At 38.6% G+C, this 17,919-nt stretch overlaps 1 long non-coding RNA gene across 2 annotated transcripts; it reads left to right on the forward strand.

Moving 5' to 3' along the window:
- Nucleotides 1-14: 14 nt before the first annotated feature.
- LOC110967041 (uncharacterized) lies at nucleotides 15-6,195 on the forward strand. Of its 2 annotated transcripts, XR_007941412.1 has the most exons (3): nucleotides 15-129; nucleotides 3,018-3,086; nucleotides 3,172-6,195. It is a non-coding gene; the product is annotated as an uncharacterized LOC110967041 (long non-coding RNA). The 2 variants fall into 2 exon arrangements; XR_002596778.2 differs by lacking the exon at nucleotides 15-129 and having other exon boundaries at nucleotides 283-3,086.
- Nucleotides 6,196-17,919: the final 11,724 nt, after the last annotated feature.

Here is a 17,919-nt window from a genome sequence, read left to right on the forward strand (position 1 = left end):
AGCTGCTGCTAGCAGCTAGCTGACAGAACTTCAGCACAGCACAGAGCTAACGGACAGCTAACTCCTGCTGCCGCTCTCAACCAACCACTCGACAAGATGGCAAGAACGAAATGCATCCTGGGAAAGAAGGTCAGACTACTTTCTGTCATCTAAAAAATGTTTACAAATATCTTGGGCCAGAAACTCAGATTTCATGTGATGTGCGTGAATTCACTCATTTTTTTAAATATCAAAATTTATTTTACGTTGCTTAAAATGATTTTATTGCTGTCGTCACTTCTGGTTGACGTCATTGCCGGTAAAAGCAGAAAGAATTCGCCTGCCGTCAGAAGTCGAAGGATGTGAAGTTTGCCGAGCTATAAAGCCTTTTTTTGGGAGATTTTACAGTAATCATACAGTTTTAAGGGTGCATTTGATATCTATGTTTTTTTAAATTCACGACTATAATCATCATATGCCCTTTGAATCGTCTGAACTTGCTCAAAAGGATAAGGTTTTTGTATGCATCTTTTTCACTATCCGCTATTGCAAAATTCAGTTTCTATCGGGGATTAAAGTATGAGACATTCATTCTTTAAAGATTTAAGGCCATTGCTGAGTCCAGTCAGCTGAGTCATGTCAGGAATTGTTTATGGATTAATCACTTAATTCCGGAAAATCTTAGAGCACATGTGGCATTCAGAAAAAGCTTCCTTACTTGGCATATTGCTGCCTAACTTAGTCAGTCTACTGAAGTACTAATGTGAAACTATGAGCTCTTTGTACTGCACTGGAGTTTTTCCATTATAACACTGACAGCGACCAGGTCAAGAAGTTTTTTCCATTGTGGTATTCCTAATTTTATGTATGGAAAAAGTGAATATTTCTTTCTCCACTGACTTTAAATCCAGCAGAAACTGTCCAAACACTTAATTTATCTTTATTTTATTTTACCTTTCCTCCTTGGGTGAAACATTCTAACATCTCAGTATTTTTCACATGGAATTGAATAAAAAAACAAATAGTACCTCTGCTAAGTCTGTGCTTTCTGGTGCTGAATGATTTGGGGAAAATCTGTTATTGCCATTTGATTTATGATTCAATGTTTTTCCTGTTCGTTAGTCACCAGCACACCCAGTGTAAAGAATTCCTGCATATGTCTGAAAAAAATGCTTCACAAAGGTTCAGTGTACATTTTGTGGCTTAAGGATATTAACAAACTAACCTTTGGTGAAGTATATCCAAGTATTTCATGTTCTTATTAAATTTTCTGCTGGTTCATCACATAATCTGTCAGAGCAGCTCGTAGGACAGACAGAAATTTCATATGCAGTCATGTTTCATACCCACTCATGTTCAGGAAGCAGGAAACGCTTCACACATATGACTCATGGCAATGGTTACACCTAAAGGTAAATCACAACACAAAATACATTCAATGACACAAAAAGTGGCGTTTTTGTGGTATTTACGGCATTTCGCAATTTGGACAGTATTTCATTCTTTTATCTGATTTGTCATTAGAAGGTACGTGACACAAAGGATGTTATTCGAGAAACAAATGTTGTTCTTGGGAAACAGCTGTGAACAATTATCTCTTTGGTTAATCTGAACAGATCTAGTTTGACTGACGACTCAAATCATGTGATTCCAGCGTCTTCCTTCAGTCAAGTTTGGTCCTGCTTTGAAAGGACTACAAGGGTTCATCATCAGTGTAATCGTACATCAGTTTCTTAAACTGTGGTTGTTTCTATAATAAAAAAGGCCCTTAACACCAGCACACACACAATAAATCAAGGCTTCAGGTACTTTTGATGCAGTCATAGAGCTCTGGGCATTACTCCTCTGTGGACAAAAGTGTCTACATTTTGAACAAAAACAACAGAAATACAAGTGAAGGAGGGTGGAGCAGAGTTGGGACACATATCTGGACCATAGCCTTGCTACCATATGTACTACGGTGTCACACCTTAATTTATGTGACTCAGACACACAGACCACAGCAGCTCCAAAGTAACTTTATGGAATAAATGAAATGCAAGTTTTAATGATATGGACTCTCCACTATCAGTAAAACTGATAAAACCCTTTAGATCAGAGGACATGTTTCAACTCTATTTCATCTTTAGACTTGTAGACACCAGAGTGACTCTTTCACCATGTTTTGTTGACATGGTATTAGTGTTAGTGACCTTGTCCCTCATTGCAACCCATGTGCAGTTAACTGATGACTTAGAGGTTAATGCGTCAATGAAGCCAATGAAAGGCATATGCTCAACCACTGGACAGTTTGTCACAAGATAAACACATGATAGAAAGAAAAACAAATGGGTCATGATGTTGACTTGTGTTCGAATGACATCAGTTGTGATCGTGGTAAAGAAATAGTCCAGCTCTAAAGACCTCCTTTTTCTTATTTTTAAACACACAGATGTACATAAAGATTAAAAAATATATAAAATAATAATTGTAACAATGGGCTGTACAGTGGCCTAGTGGTTAGAATTTTTGCCTTGCAGCAAGAAGATCCCTGGTTCGAGTCCCGGCCTGAGCCTGGGATCTTTCTGCATGGAGTTTGCATGTTCTCCCTGTGCATGTGTGGGTTTGCTCCGGGTACTCCGGCTTCCTCCCACAGTCTATATGGTGAGGTTAATTGATAACTCTAAATTGCCCGTAGGTGTGAATGTGTGTATGCTTGTTTGTCTGTATATGTAGACCTGCGACAGACTGGCGACCTGTCCAGGGTGTCCCCTGCCTTCGCCTGAGTCAGCAGGGATAGGCTCCACCACCCCCTGCGACCCTAGTGAGGATAAAGCGGTGTATAGAGAATGGATGGATTGTAAGAATTCCAGTTGGAATGAACAATTAACCAATTTTTAATTTAAATTTGAAGCAATCCAATTAGTAAATCCCACATGCTGCAGTTTAGAATCTAAATTATACAGCACAGCACGTCTGCTCCAAGATTTAATCCTCCCTGTCTACTTGTGTCTTGACATTGTCGCTGGAACCCCCATGACAAACACTCACTGCATCAGAGTCCCTGAAGGTGAGATCTACGGACACAGTGAGACCTCAGACTCTTCTGAAGAATGTCTGTCTGACAGGTCTGTGCAGCTTCATATTATCCAGTTTACTGAACCAAACATAATATTCCTTCCATTTCTCACATTTGTTGTTTTTGTGTTGCAGGTCAGGACATGGTTTTTGGTGATTTCACCGGTGCCCTCACTGGAGCTCTCATCTTTGGCTCAGTCATCCTCAACCGCAACCTCCATCTGGACGCTTTGGCAAAGAAAACCAAATTTTTAAATGAAAATGAAAGGCAAGTAACTTCTCAGCAACAGCATTCTGACCTTTACTGAGTGACCTTTACACACCTTGCTGTAACACTACAAATCAAAGACATACTGGGAATCTGAAAGCTAAAGAATCAAATAACGGTAAAATACAGTGGAAAGCTTAGTTTTCCACATCATCTCATACCAGCACTGAGCTGTGTCTACTTTAACTTTGGACTGCCTCAGTTTGGTTAAATAGTCAATAATATAAGATGAAAGCAGGATGTTGCATGTCTGAGTAATTAGAAGTTTCAGCTGTCCACCTGAACTCTTCTAAGCTAACATCATGTATTCACAAAACTATAATCTGTTAAGTCTTTGGTTGAGATTCTGAGGAGAAGGACTGAACAGATGGAACTAGAATTCCAGGCCTGCTTTGATTGAAGCTACAAGTTTTGTGGAAATTTTCATATTTTCTTACTTTTCAACATTCAATCACGGTCAAAGCATTATCTCTGCCTGAAGATCATCAAGTCTTCTTTCTGTCTCTAGTGCTTAAAATCTTGATGTACCTGACATCGGCATCTGTCAGCCTTCATTTTCGGCCTCTTCCTTGGCAAGTGCCAGTCTCTGCAATTGAGTCCAAGGCATACAGTACTTGACTACGCTGTGAGAACACTTTATGTCTTCCTGTGTTTGTCTCAGAGACCATCCAGCATTATGAAGTGCTTTAATTCAGAAGAACCGTGGAATGACATGTCCAGTTCTTCAGAGTAATACTTTGTCAGCCCACTTTTCCACCTTCTCCCTCCATCTTTTATTTATTATTGCAGAGTTATTGCTCTTGTCTATGTGAGAAACACCAATACGACTGAGCTTAGTATTTTCACAGAAGTTTCTTGAATCAGTTGTGAACAGTGAGACTGAAAGTTTGCTATAATATTCACTGTTTAACTGACAAATCATTGAATTACACAGTTGTGTAATGTCCGGGTGCCAACACACAAGGTCTGTCTGACAAAAACGATTTCATGCTGCACTCAAAAAAAAAAAGAAAAAACAAGGAGATAGAAAACAGCTCAGAACATAAACTAGCTCACAGCAATCAGTCACACAGTTAGATTTTTATTCCTGTTTCATTTAGTAAAGGACAGAAAGAGGGAAAATGTCAAAGGATTATAACTTAATTTCTGGAAACATGGTGCAAGTAGAAATAAGATGATGGAAAATATGGTTTTCGAAGGCCTTTAAGATTTAAACAGCTGTCAGTTCGAGGAGTATTGCATGAAAATGTTGTTCCGCTGTGCGATGAGAATACATCTAACTTAACTTTGAGTAACACACAGCTCACACAGCAGAGTCCTTCTTGCAATAGTTTCAGGATTAGACGTGTTTTTATTAGTCAAACATGACTTTTTATTCCTCTCTAAATGGACCTGGAAACAACTCCCTGTAAAAACAATGTTGCAACATCAGCTCCAACAAGCCCTCTATACTTAGACACCCTGCTTTAGTAGCGGGCTGTGCGTGGGCTTTCCCAGCCCCAGCCAAAGTGTTTGTGTAGCTGGTTGTGTTTATTTACTCTGGTCTGAGGGTGCAGACTGCCAGGCTGTGCTGCGGCGCATCACCGTCCGACCTGCTGGGTCCACTTTCAGCGTACCACCTCAGCAACAAGACAGGCGTTGTGCCGTCTGTATTTTGGGGCCTGGGGTCCTGGCCAGCGGTCACTTTCAGCAGCTCAACCTGGGAGACCTCTGGCCTTTAGCAAAGCATTGTGGGGTTTGAGAGTGCACGATCAACAAACAGACTGACCAAACATCACTCAGCACTTGCTAAAAAAAGGGTTACCCCAGAGAAAAGGGTACAAGGGGTTGGTTCAGGGCAACTTGACCAGCCTGAAACAGAAAAAAAAGAAAAATGCACGTGAACCTTGTGTATGGTTTCTGGTTTATTGGGCTCCATTTCCACAGTAACACACTTTGGCTTTTCAGTCTTGACCTGGACATTTTCCCCCACCGTGTCTGACTGCTAATAAAAGTCGGTGTTAAATAAAACTTAATTCCCATCTTGAGTGCGTTTTTCATCCACATAAGCAACCCATGAGTTCCAAATATACACGATTCTTAGAACAAGCTCCGAGTTAAAGTCTGGAGTATATTTGGAGGTGATTGGTTGTACTTTTCTGTTGAGGTATGCATGTCAATCGTATTTCACGACCTCATGGATTCCTTCAGAAGCAGCATTTTGGGGGGACTCATAGCCGAGCTATTGCGCAACATCCTGAGATTATATAATACTGCATGTGAGTTAATCCAGAAAATGTACAGAACACTGTAAGGACATTGTATTGAGACTATCGCAACCCAGACACATAAATATTTTGCTGATTTTGATTTGTTTTTACACCATTTGACCGCATGATATCATGGTTGTATAACACATGTTACCTGACAGAAACTCACAGGAGGACGTAAGACCACCAAAGTAATCATCACTTTCCTTTGAAGCTTTTGGCACAGCTGTCGAGACTAACAGCGAATATTCTGACTAATACAACGTCAACAGACGAGTAAGTCGGTGAGGCGTCACACAGGAATCATCTCTGATACACCTGTTTGTGTAACATCTGCTCTGTCCAACTCCCTTCACAAGCAGAAACAGGTTCACTGTAATAATGGGTTATTCATCCCAAATCATCAGGGGCCTTCTGCTCGACCACGTTTAATTTGCCTGAAACTTTCTCACCAGAAACAATGGATTTAAAATTGTGAAATTATAGTTGGATTTATTAAATACTTTGCAAAACTTTTAAATCACCTGCTAACCCACTTGAGCATGTTTTTTTGTTTGTTTGTTTGTTTTTTTGGACATTGAAATTTGAGACTATGTTTGAAAGACAATATCTCAAGAACTATTAAAGATAAAAGCATGAAATTTTCAGTGTTATTTCTCCTAATTTCATTCATTTAGGGTGATATCAGGTAAATTGGGCCATCAGGTAAAATGGGCCATTTAAGCTTTGGATGTCCTAGCCCCTCTGATTTTTAGAGCCAATGACAGCAAATGGTCTCAAATGTTTGCCACAACTGTACTTAACATGAAACAACAGATTTTATTGGTCTGTGGTTGTTTTTGTGAGCGGAGATAAGATTCAAATCCACACTGCACCGGAAAACTGCGTGGTGAGTGGACTGGCATAAGAATTTCTGATAAAAATTATAAGGATGATAAGTCAATTAAAGAAATGTGTATGTATAAAATTTTTGATGTATAATATCTGTCTTGATGACACCTATCAGAAATAATGCTCAAAGTTTGGTATTTGGACATTATTTTTCAAAGATTGACATTTTTGTTAGTGGCCCAATTTAGCAGAACCTATTCAGGTAAGTTGGGCCCCCTGGTTTCAGCTAAAATGGGCCACCCTTTTTGTCAGTCACACATGCACACATGTACACATTTGAAGGGAATGGAGTAGGCATTTATGTGAAAAGGATGCATCTGCCTAAAAACAATGATGATCAGTGTTTTTAGTAGCAATCCACTGACTTTATCTGCAGTTAGTATGGCAAACAAGAAGCAAGTGAGAGGAAAAGAGAGAGGGACTGAGAGATGGAGGAAGAAAGGAGACAAGCAGAGGAGACAGAAAGTGAGAGAACAGTTGAGGATAGATGAAGAGAGGAGGAACAAGGACCAGAGAGGAAAAGAGACGACCCAAAGGCAACAGAGGAATGGATCAAGTGTCTAGTGTTCAATCTGGTGCCATGAGAGCTGTGGCAAAGAGAACGACATCTATGATGATGACGGCTTCACCTGTCAGGACTGTATTTAAATTTGTGGTTTAAGTAGCCTAGGCCATGACATATGTACCTACCTAAGCACACACACATTTTAAAATTTTGACTATTTAGATATTATCGAGGTTCAGTGTATGCATTCATCCCATTTGTAGACCTAGTAGGTTGCAGTTGTTTTTTTATCATTATTTATGTGTTTTATATCCAAGTTCACAGTGCCATGTGGATTCAATACATTTGCCATGAGCAGATCAGTTAATCATTTACAATGTAATGAATTGTCCTGATATTATTAAATTGTTCTTACACAGTATGTTGCCATATTGACAGTTTTTTTTACAATAAAAATTGATGACTATCCCTTTGCAGTTGGACTGGCCCAACTTACCTGATAAGCGTCCCATTTTACCTGATCAGCTGGCCCATTTTACCTGAACTTTGCTTGTGTAAAAAAATTGGTACAGCTGATGTATCAAGACCTGTAGGAACTAAACAATCCTATTTACTAGATAATTTCAAAACAAAATTAAAAGAAAACATCCATTACTAGCCATAAAACCACATTTTAATAGAATACATTGTTTTTTGTTAGTGCTACAAGCGATTTACCAAAAAGTGGCCCATTTTAGCTGATATCACCCTAGTATTAATTACACCATTGGGCAAATAGATCAAATAGTCTGTAATTATGAAACAAATTTCAGTGTGTGAAAACATGCTGAAAGTGGGTCGATGTACAATTTTAAAAACATATATCTCACAAAGTATTTGCTGTATTAAGCTAAAATGTCCCAAATTTCTTGAAAATGATCAAGTTTTTATTCTATGAAAAATCTGGCAAATAAGAGATGGTCAAGCAGAAATTATTCTAAAACTTTGATGATTTAACTCGGAATGATCCCTATTGCATTGTGTTGTTGACATTATTGCCATTGTGACTGTTGAATTGGATCAGGTGGTTTATAAACAGCTGCATTTACCATCTATAATTAAGTCATTTTTGGCTTTAAGTTGTCAAGGAACAAAAGTTAATATCTTGTGGATGTATTATTATGCTCAGCATTCACATAATTACTGACATTTCATGACCCAGTGAACACTAAACCGTCTTGCATAGCTGCTCTATGTTGACACATGATCATCCGCCTTTCTCAGGCAGAAGAAGTTCAGTTGAGTACAGAGGAATGCCAACATCAAAAGCGCAAACCCTCTGCTAATCACACGAGTGCACATATATTATGATGACATGCATAATGCAGCTCATCAAAACATAATCAGAGGTGTCAGTAGGACCTGGCTCGACTCCACGCCGTGGGTGGAAATAAGGTCTCGTTTTAGAAAATGTAGGTCAGGCTCAGAGCAGGATTATTGCTCAATGAATTCATGATTTGATTGCTAGGAGATTTAGCTGCAAGAACTACTAGCTTTAAATTGTGTTTTTTGTTTTTTGCTGGTCACGTGTTCTATATTAGAAAACTATTGTTCCTTGGACTTTGAGCCATTTATATAACTTGCATTTGGGGAAATTGTAGTTTTGATTATTTTGAGACAGTTTCTCTAAAAGAACAAACTAATTGTCAGTGTAGTCAGTAATGAAAACAACCATTATGTGCCAGTAAACCTGAGAGTAACACAAACCCTTTGTTTAACAGGGCCTCACCTTAGTTTCCAAGACAATCCTTGTTTAGGAAGAACACAGACGGTTATATATACTAATGCAAAAAAAAAATAAAAAAATTCAACTGTTATACTAAGACATTTGGCTCCCTGATCTTTATTTTCTGATGTCTAATTTCGGTTTCAGTAGTATGTAGTAGTATTTTAACTTAATTTTTCAGGTGCAATATTTTAATGTTGTGTGTAACATTTTTAAACTTTATGCACGATATTTGAATCTAATGTGTCATATATTTACATTTTACTCATAATATCTCTTTATTAAATGCATTATTTCATTATCATGTGTGATCAAGATGGCCATTGCAAGTTGTTATTACTTCTTATTTTCTATTACAGTGTTATTTTTAGCTGATTTTTTTAAAAGTATAGTTTTTTTTTCTATTAGGCACTATTATACTCATGCTATGTAGTTTGGTTTTCTGAGCCATATCTGACACAAGAATTTGCTTCTGGATTTAAAACATTTTATTTTTTATCTTGCTTTTTAATTTGTGTTGCTGCAAACATTCTTGCAATGGAAAATAAGATAGAAATTCATTTATTTCAATTAACCCCTTAACTTGTCTTTCACCTGTATGTACTAGAAACAACAAAACAGATAAAGATGTGTATTTTTTTTCCCTCAACTTTTGTTTTTTATGTCTCACTGCACAGTTAGATCCTGGTTAATTCATAATGATAGCAATGTTAGAATGTTTAAACTCCCTAATCACCAAAATCACAAGCTACCAATAACAACAAGTACAAAGTTCAGCCCTTGGAGTCCTAAAACTCTTACAACACAAAGAATAATACCCGTCACCCTGAAAACTGTAGAAATTAGAAGCAAAGAAGGTAAAACAATGCCCTCACAGAGGACTCCTGCTTCTGCTGTAATCCTGAATGAGGCAGAGTTGTTGCTTCACTGTTTAAAACTGCAGCAACAGCAAAAGAAAACAACAGAACTCTCTCTTATTCATCCGCTAGGCCAAATGGATTATTTCTCAAGTGTGTGTGTGAAAGAAGCCCAGTGATTCATGAATGTGGATACGTGTTAGTGAGCATGGAAACAATACAATGTGCTCACACGCCCACTTATAACTGAATATGTCTGTTTTCACAGGAATGTGAAAAGTTCAGAGCCAAAGCAAAACAATAACAAAGCAGAGCTAAAATCCACTCGAGCTGTTTCCTCTCTGGGTTGCTGGCATTTTATCGAAGCTACTGCATGATGCAATGAAGGGGGTTGTTCTGCCTGAGAAAATGAGAGATGTTTTTAGTGGAAAATTTGCAGCGATTAAGTTCCACTCCACCTCCACACTCGTGGTTACGTGTTTATCTTTATCATTCAGCAGAATCATTGTGATGAAACTTGTTTTGACAAAAAAAAAAATCCAATTCCTAGAAAGTGATTTGTATCAGTCTTATGTGACTTTTCCACTGTGCACATTTTACCTGAGTGTACGTGTGGTTTTTGAAGTTTACCTGAGTGTACGTGTGGTTTTTGAAGTGATGTTTCATGTAGGGCAGGCTGGTGTCTCATTACGTGGCTTCACCACACCTCATGTGGAAACAAAGGAATCTCAAAATGTAGAAACTGTAAACATATATCCGTGTGTTGGTGTGTGATTGTGTGTTTGTGATCACTTGTCAGGGCCTGTTTGCACCAAACATTTAACCTGTATTTATCTCCAGTTATAGAGGTAGGTTAAATCAGCTCAGGTCAAATCAGTTTAAGGTCTCAAACAATCACAAACTAGGCAGCCACATCCATATAATGATGCTTATCGTTGGGTTACAGCTTCCAGTGACGTCAAATCACAGATTGACACAACGTGAGATGTAGATATTTAAAAAGAAATCAAAAGCACTAGTGACTGATAAAATATGAGAGGCTGGGATTTCTATTTCATGTTAAAAATCTAATTTCATTTGCTGCTATTCGCGTTAATTCGGGCTTTCATCTCATTGTAATCCATCTCTATCTGCAGACCCCAGAAACACAAAACAAGCACTGTGACGTAGTTACAATCATTCATTAAAAAGCTCTTCAAAAGAGTCTATCACGGTTTGTCGAGTGAAATGTGAAGTTATCTAACTCAAAGCAGCTGTGTCATGTGACTTAGATCCTCTGACTGAGTATAAAAAATGTTGCATTGTTTATTTTTCCTTTTTTTCATTTTTAATCTTTAAGTTATTACAATGTCAGAAATATAAAGTTATTGCTGCCATGAGTTACAAGAACCTTAAAGTCCACCCAGGCCCCTAACAAGTCGCCTTTGTGTATTAAAGTCACATATTTGGAAGACATAAATAATTTTTTCCAAGAAAATGATTTTTTTAATGGCTTATATAGAACTCTACATCATAGAAAGTGTCGATCTATAAGTGGCTTTCCACTGCAGGAACTTGTGTCAGGCGCAAGGTAGCACGAATGTTTACAGGAACAACCCCATAATCTGAATTTTCTGCCTTTCTGTTTCCATCTGAAAGCTTCGACTGTGACATCAGCTCAGAATGCACCAAAACAACAAGCAATGGTAGTTGATGTTAGAGAGCCAACTGCTACTGGATGAGGACATTGAGAGGGCAGAAAAACATCACCTGTTGTCCTCTCAGAGTTTAATCAGTCAGCACGTGTCTTCTCAAAGTTTTGCCAGTGCCAGACCCACACTACAGTTTTTTAGGGCTACTCAGATATACCCAATCAAACTGTTTTCTCTTCCCATGAAAATAGCCCTGAAACAGGCTCCATAGGGGCAAGTCTTAGGGTCGCAACATGCACAAAGATTCAGACCCACAAGTTCCTGCAGTAGAAAGCGACCTTGTGGAGTCCCCTGCCTCTATCTTCATCTACCACTGCTGCCCCATTCTCCACAGAATGCCACCAATGTTACTTACTGCTCTACTCAAACACTGCAAAACTACTCACACAACTAGGCAGGACTGTCTGCTTTGGTGTGTTCACCTAAGAAACCCTGGAAGTCTGAATACGTGTTTCTGAGACTGCCATGTGCAACTTCACAGTAGAAATGCTCAGCCATGGTGTTGACAGCTTGTTTCGCTTCACTTATGTGTCGTCTGACTTCTAAAAAAACATAATAGTGACATCCATCCATCCATCCTCTATACACCACTTTATCCTCACTAGGGTCGCGGGGGGTGCTGGAGCCTATCCCACATGACTCAGGGGACAGCCTGGACAGGTCGCCAGTCTGTCGCAGGGCTACATATACAGACAAACAATCACACCTACAGGCAATTTAGAATAACCAATTAACCTCAGCATATTTTTTGACTGTGGGAGGAAGCCAGAGCACCTGAAGAAAACCCACGCATGCACAGGGAGAACATGCAAACCTCCATGCAGAAAGATCCCAGGCCGGGATTTGAACTGAGGATCTTGCTCCAAAGTGAAAGTGCTAACCACTACATCACTGTGCAGCCCTAATAAGGACATGTTAACAAGATTTTTAAAAAATGGATTTAAGAGATCTGTATGAACAGCATATGAAGCAGGACAAAATGTTAAAGTAATCACAAATACAGTCTAGACATTGTAATGTGGTAAATGACTATTCTGGCTGGAAACGGCTGATTTTTAATGGAATATCTCCATCGGGGTACAGAGGAACATTTCCAGCAACCATCTCTCCTGTGTTCTAATGCTACATTGTGTTCCCTAATCGTGTTTAAAGGTTAACTGTTGATTAGAAAACCCTTGTGCAGTTCTGTTAGTACATGAATAAACGTGAGAGTTTTCGTGGAAAACATGAAATTACCCGGATGACCCCAAAATTTTGAACAGTAGTGTACATGTGAGTGCTTGAAATGTGAGTTGTTGCCTGGAGCAAAATACATATACTGTTCTTGCAGTTTAGATTTCAAAGTCAGATAAACATGAAGGATGTTAACGATTGCTGGTTTGGAATGTATGTAAATCATATATGGATAGCTCTGTTTGTGATGTATATTTAGTTAAAGCTACATTCAGTTAAACATAGGTGGAATATGCAAATACAACACAGCTGGGATGCTTGAATGTTCTTTATTCATTGCACTTCTGGAAGTAAAACCAGGACAACAAGCACTTCTTCTATGTGGCAGTGTTGTATCCCTCGATGTAAAAGTGCCTTTAGACCATCGGCTTTTTATTACAAAGCAGTAATGGAATAAGCTCCCCACTGATCTAAAGACCGTAACTGATATTAAAGACTTTTAAAGTGATTAAAAAATGGATTGGGAGAAACTAAACCTGTCAGCATTGACATTCCTTGAGATGACTTTGCATCACCATGTAAATGTGAGAATGTGAGATCCTTTTTTTTTAATGTGATGTTTTGCTTTTCTACCTTTACTTGTTCCTCTCTTGCCTGCCCCAGGGACTTTAATCTGGTACAGAGCATCTTTACCTTGTGTTTAATGCTTTCTGTCAGATAAACCAACTAAAAAAAAATTTAAATGTCAGAAATGCATTTTTACGCCTTCACTGTGTTATCTTTTCCACTCCCCGTCCTCCCACCATGCTCTAACCTTCGACCTGACAGACCATAATTTCCCCTTCTGTTTACACTAGCAGGTGTGCTTCCATCTTTTAATCTGCTCATTGTATTCCCAATCCTGAGCGACTTAATTTCTTAATTGCAGGACTTGAGGGGGATTATATTGTTTTACGAGTGTCCGAGGCCAGCCAGGCCATCAGGAGGCTTAGGTTGGGGTGAGAGGTGGCAGTAGGGTCAGCATGTCCCACCGGTACTGGATGACTACGGAATGGTCAGTGTGCAGAGGAAGTGACTGGAAGAACAAAATTTTGGCTGAATTTGTAAAGCATGCTCTGTGATGCTGCAGCGTTTATTGATGGATCGCCTTTAGATTAAAGGGCCACTCCACCAATTTCACAAAGTCAGTTTTTTCATCACAAAGCATCTGTCTCAGGCTGTAAAAATAGTTCTGTAATGCCGTTTGTGGCTCTGGAGGAGGGAGCATTTCAAGCTCATTTTAAATCGGAAATTCAGCTTTGGTAGGGGAATGCGTGGAATGTTTAGATAAAGAGGTTCTGATGACAATAGTTATTTGTTGCATTGTGGGAAATGTAGGATATTCTACCACAGACAACAGGTTACAGTCATTGGTTCTGCTGTAAGTAGCAGCCACTATTGAGGTTTTTTTTTGATTAATTGTTGGTAGTCTTTTCATTGTAGGTGTTTTATGATTGTTGATTGGTGTTTTGGTGAAATTTAAAGACCCACTCTTGTAAAAACAAACTTTTTTCTACCTTATGGTGTTTTTTTATGCTATTGAAGACACCTTTTAAGTAAAATAAGCAGTTGAAGCCATTGTTAAGTACGCTGAAACTGCAGATTAGATTTCATTTCAGACAGTCAGAGTTTCATGCAGAACAAACCTCAGGAACTAATCCTGTGAACTTGCAAGGTGGGGCTTTTAATAATATGTTTTTCAGAATCAGTTTCCAGTTTGAACACCCAATTCAGATGTGATCAGCCCATTACATCACCAGTATCATCACTGATCATTCCCACATGTATGGGTCAGCAGGGGCCTCCTCCACATTCTAGTGGATCAGCAGGCGCGTTATCATCAATACTGAACGCTGATGATTATAAGCTAACTCTGATAATGTCAATGACCCCTTGCAGCCTAGTAAATAAGTGCTTGCAACATCTCCAGTGAAGCCATCACCCAGGAAAAGGACTGGATTCAAATTCCAGTCTCCTCAGTGAAAGTCTGCTTCATCAGAGCAAAATCACTGCTTCACTGACATTAAATGATAACAGAGCTCATTTAAATGGGTTGATTACTGAGTGTAGCAGAAGGTGGAGGAGGTACCTAAAGGCCCTCATGTACAAGAACTATCAACAATTACTCTAAGCTGCTAAGTCAAACACGTAAGGCTGAATTACGCTCATATTACAGTTCTGCTATTGTGTAGAGGAGTTGTACAGTATTTGAGCAGAGTTAAAACTGAGCTGGCATCTTTAAGCTGTGGCAAAGCAATGGTGTAAAGTTACATCTAACCATTTAAAGGCAGAAAGGGAGTATTTTCCCAATAAAAAAAACTACTAAATATGCAATTTTATTCATCATCTAAACGCTAAGTTGAATGATTTCTGCATGGATCAAGTGAGGTTTTTCTCATATGATGAGTTGTTTACTAAAAAAAAGTGACAGAAAGCTGCTCCTTGCAAAAGTACAGATGCATGGTTGTTAAACGTTCTTCCTTAAGTTAATAATTCAGTGTTTACATTTTGCTGAAGAGCTTAGTTTTAGAAAATGAGCTTAAAATGCTTAAAATGTAAACAGAATTTACTAAACTTGTCATTAAAACAACTGAAAGAAAACTGTGTTATTATAGTTTACATTTTTTTATATAAAAATGATTACTCCTTTATGTTTAAGTTTTTTTTTTTTCATTTGTCAACCAAATTTTACAACATCATCTCTGTTAATTCAAGACCACATGATGATCCTAAGAAAGAAGCAGCTCCTGACTGGTGAAATTTTAGTGAACTCTAGGTTTATAAAGAGTAGCACTTTAAATCTTACTCAGTAACCTTTGGATGCTCTGAAACTTGAGCAATAATCCTGCAGAAAACAAGGCATTATTCCAGCAATTTGTTTCCCCAAAACACTGAGTGGTTATGAAGTTATGATGTGGATTAGTCTCAGCTTTGAAGCAAATAAAGGCCCTGAAATTTTTTAGCGTCATATTGTTTAGAGAAGTATTCAGGATTTCTAAAGTAGACATTAATCTGCTGCAAAGGAAAGCCATCTATACCATATGGGCTTCCTCACGTGCAATTCAAGTCAATTCATGTCTGTTAAATGTGCTGTGACCCAACCAACCTGTTCTGCATTATAGATTTTATATGACCTGACATCAACTATCCGCCTTTTCTGTGTGTTTTTGCTTCTTGCCGGAGGATTCCTGGTGATAATTGCCAAGTTTTTCTCACCAGTGGCTGTAGAGCACCATCTGTGTGACGCTGCACTCATTACTCCTGTTACTGGCTCTTCTGCACATGAATCAGAGATGCAGTAAACAGTCACAGACACAAGATGTCATCACGGAGCAGTGAAACAGATTGTTATCTCTTTATATCTAGATCTCCATTTGCACTAGTATAGCTGATTCTCTATATACTGTGTAAATAGGACAGTTAGTGTGAACTTAATTGAATAGTATACTATGGTAAAAGAAATTAAATATGTTGGTAAACTTTAGCTTGCACAATCTCATTGCACATTCCTGCATACTTAAAGTATTCCTGCGGCTTTTTGTGATTTATACACCTTTGATTACACTTACTGCTAATTTCAATAACACTGCTTCTTGTCAGTATTCTACCTACTGACTGGCAGCACTTCAATAAATATATATCTATTTGTTAATGTGTACCGTTGGGCAGTAAAACACCAGGTCAGATTACTTGTATGTGAAAACTTACTTTGCAATAAAACCTTCCTGATTCTGAAAAAAGAATGTAATTTAATGCACAATTGTACTTTTAAAATATTCCACAGTCAGTGACCAAGACACCACTCACTAAAATCTCATAAAGGTTGAATCATCACCCACAACATTAACAAAAACTGGAAATAATTTTTTAAAAAGCTTTAAAAGGCAGCTGTTTGCATTGGGTTGCATTAGATTTCACAGGTGAACCCAAAGCAGCAGGTGAGTGTAGTTTAGCAGGTAAGAGCCACTGAACAAGAGGGAGAGAAAAGAGACTGTCTGTTGCATTAAATCGTATCACTTTTTCATCACCATGGCATCGCGTATAAAAAGATTCTGGAGCAAAATCTAACTTCATTCACGTCAAACAAGCCTGAACTCAAAGTGCTGTATGCTGCAGTGGGACCATTTATTATTCATTTGACTTGCAAATGACAGCCACTTAGGTGGTGCCTGTGTGTGCCTGTGTGTGCGTGTGTGTGCGTGTGTTTGTAGATGTGGTGTGGCTGGTTGGTAAGTGGGTGTGTAGACAGCTTGAACTGTGGTTGTTTCATATATGGCCTGTAAACATGTATTCATATCAGTGGGGTGTGGCGGTCAAAGAACTAACCAGGTGTTGACATGTTGACTCACTCGCTCTGAGAGCATTTCATCGCTGAGGCAGTGGACGGGAAAAACAACCACAGCATCAGTCCAGCGGCTTGTGAGGCGCTGAGCTGTCACAACGGGTCACCTTCATGCACACCTGATGGGAGGCTTTTGTATGTATACGTGGACTGCTGTGGTAATCAAATGAGCAGTAAAATAAACAAAACAAATGCCCCACATTGGCGCCTCAGTTTTGGTTTCTGGGACTTTTTCGACAAATGAATATGCTTTCTTTTCCGTCTTGCAGAAAAATCCACTTACGAGCTGCTGTAAAGTTCCCTGACTGAACTCAAAAGGTCAGATTTTTCTTGATAAGTTCGACAGCAAGTCCTTCAGTTTCACAATTTGTGGTGGATGCTTCTTTCCCGAGAGGATTCAGCTGTTTTCAAAGAGTTTTGGAAGAGTAAACTTTGGTGCTCTCAAGACACCAAGGTGGGAAAAGCACCTGCGATGGTTTGCTCTTTTTCAGTCACAGAAACGTAAAATTAAACTGACAACACAGAAAACGTACCAGTAATCTTTCAGGAGTGTTTCCTCAATGCTAGCTAAGATTACCTACAAGTTACACCAGTGTTTTAACTTTAATGTTCCGAATACATTTTAATGATATTTCTCATTTCAAATCATCTCCCTAATAGGTTAAAAGTAAATTAAAATGCCACGTTTTTAAGATGTCACAATGCCCCTGAACTTGAGGCCTCCAAACATTCTTCATGAGACGTTCTACTAGTGATATATATTAACAAAAGTAAAACATTTTGCCTGCAATATTGTCGGGATGTTTGGGGAACACTGTTGGGGTAACACATGATAGAATGTTGTTCTCTGAAGTGCTCTCAAAAGTTTCCACAATGTTGCATGACAACAAAGGAGCTACGTTCTTGGTGCAACATTCAGTTTAACGCTGTTATCACATTTTTACAACGCCTTTAGTTATCCTACATTTTAGAGGAAAACAAAAGGATTTTATAGAACTTTCTCAGAATATTTTTGGACTGAAAAGCAAAATCAAGTTGGGATGCGTAGAGTTAGAAAATGTCTTCCTCTTTATCTACCAATTTCTCTATTTAAAAAAGCATGT

The sequence above is a fragment of the Acanthochromis polyacanthus genome, chromosome 4 (assembly GCF_021347895.1).
Source record: "Acanthochromis polyacanthus isolate Apoly-LR-REF ecotype Palm Island chromosome 4, KAUST_Apoly_ChrSc, whole genome shotgun sequence".
Classification (NCBI taxonomy): domain Eukaryota; kingdom Metazoa; phylum Chordata; class Actinopteri; family Pomacentridae; genus Acanthochromis; species Acanthochromis polyacanthus.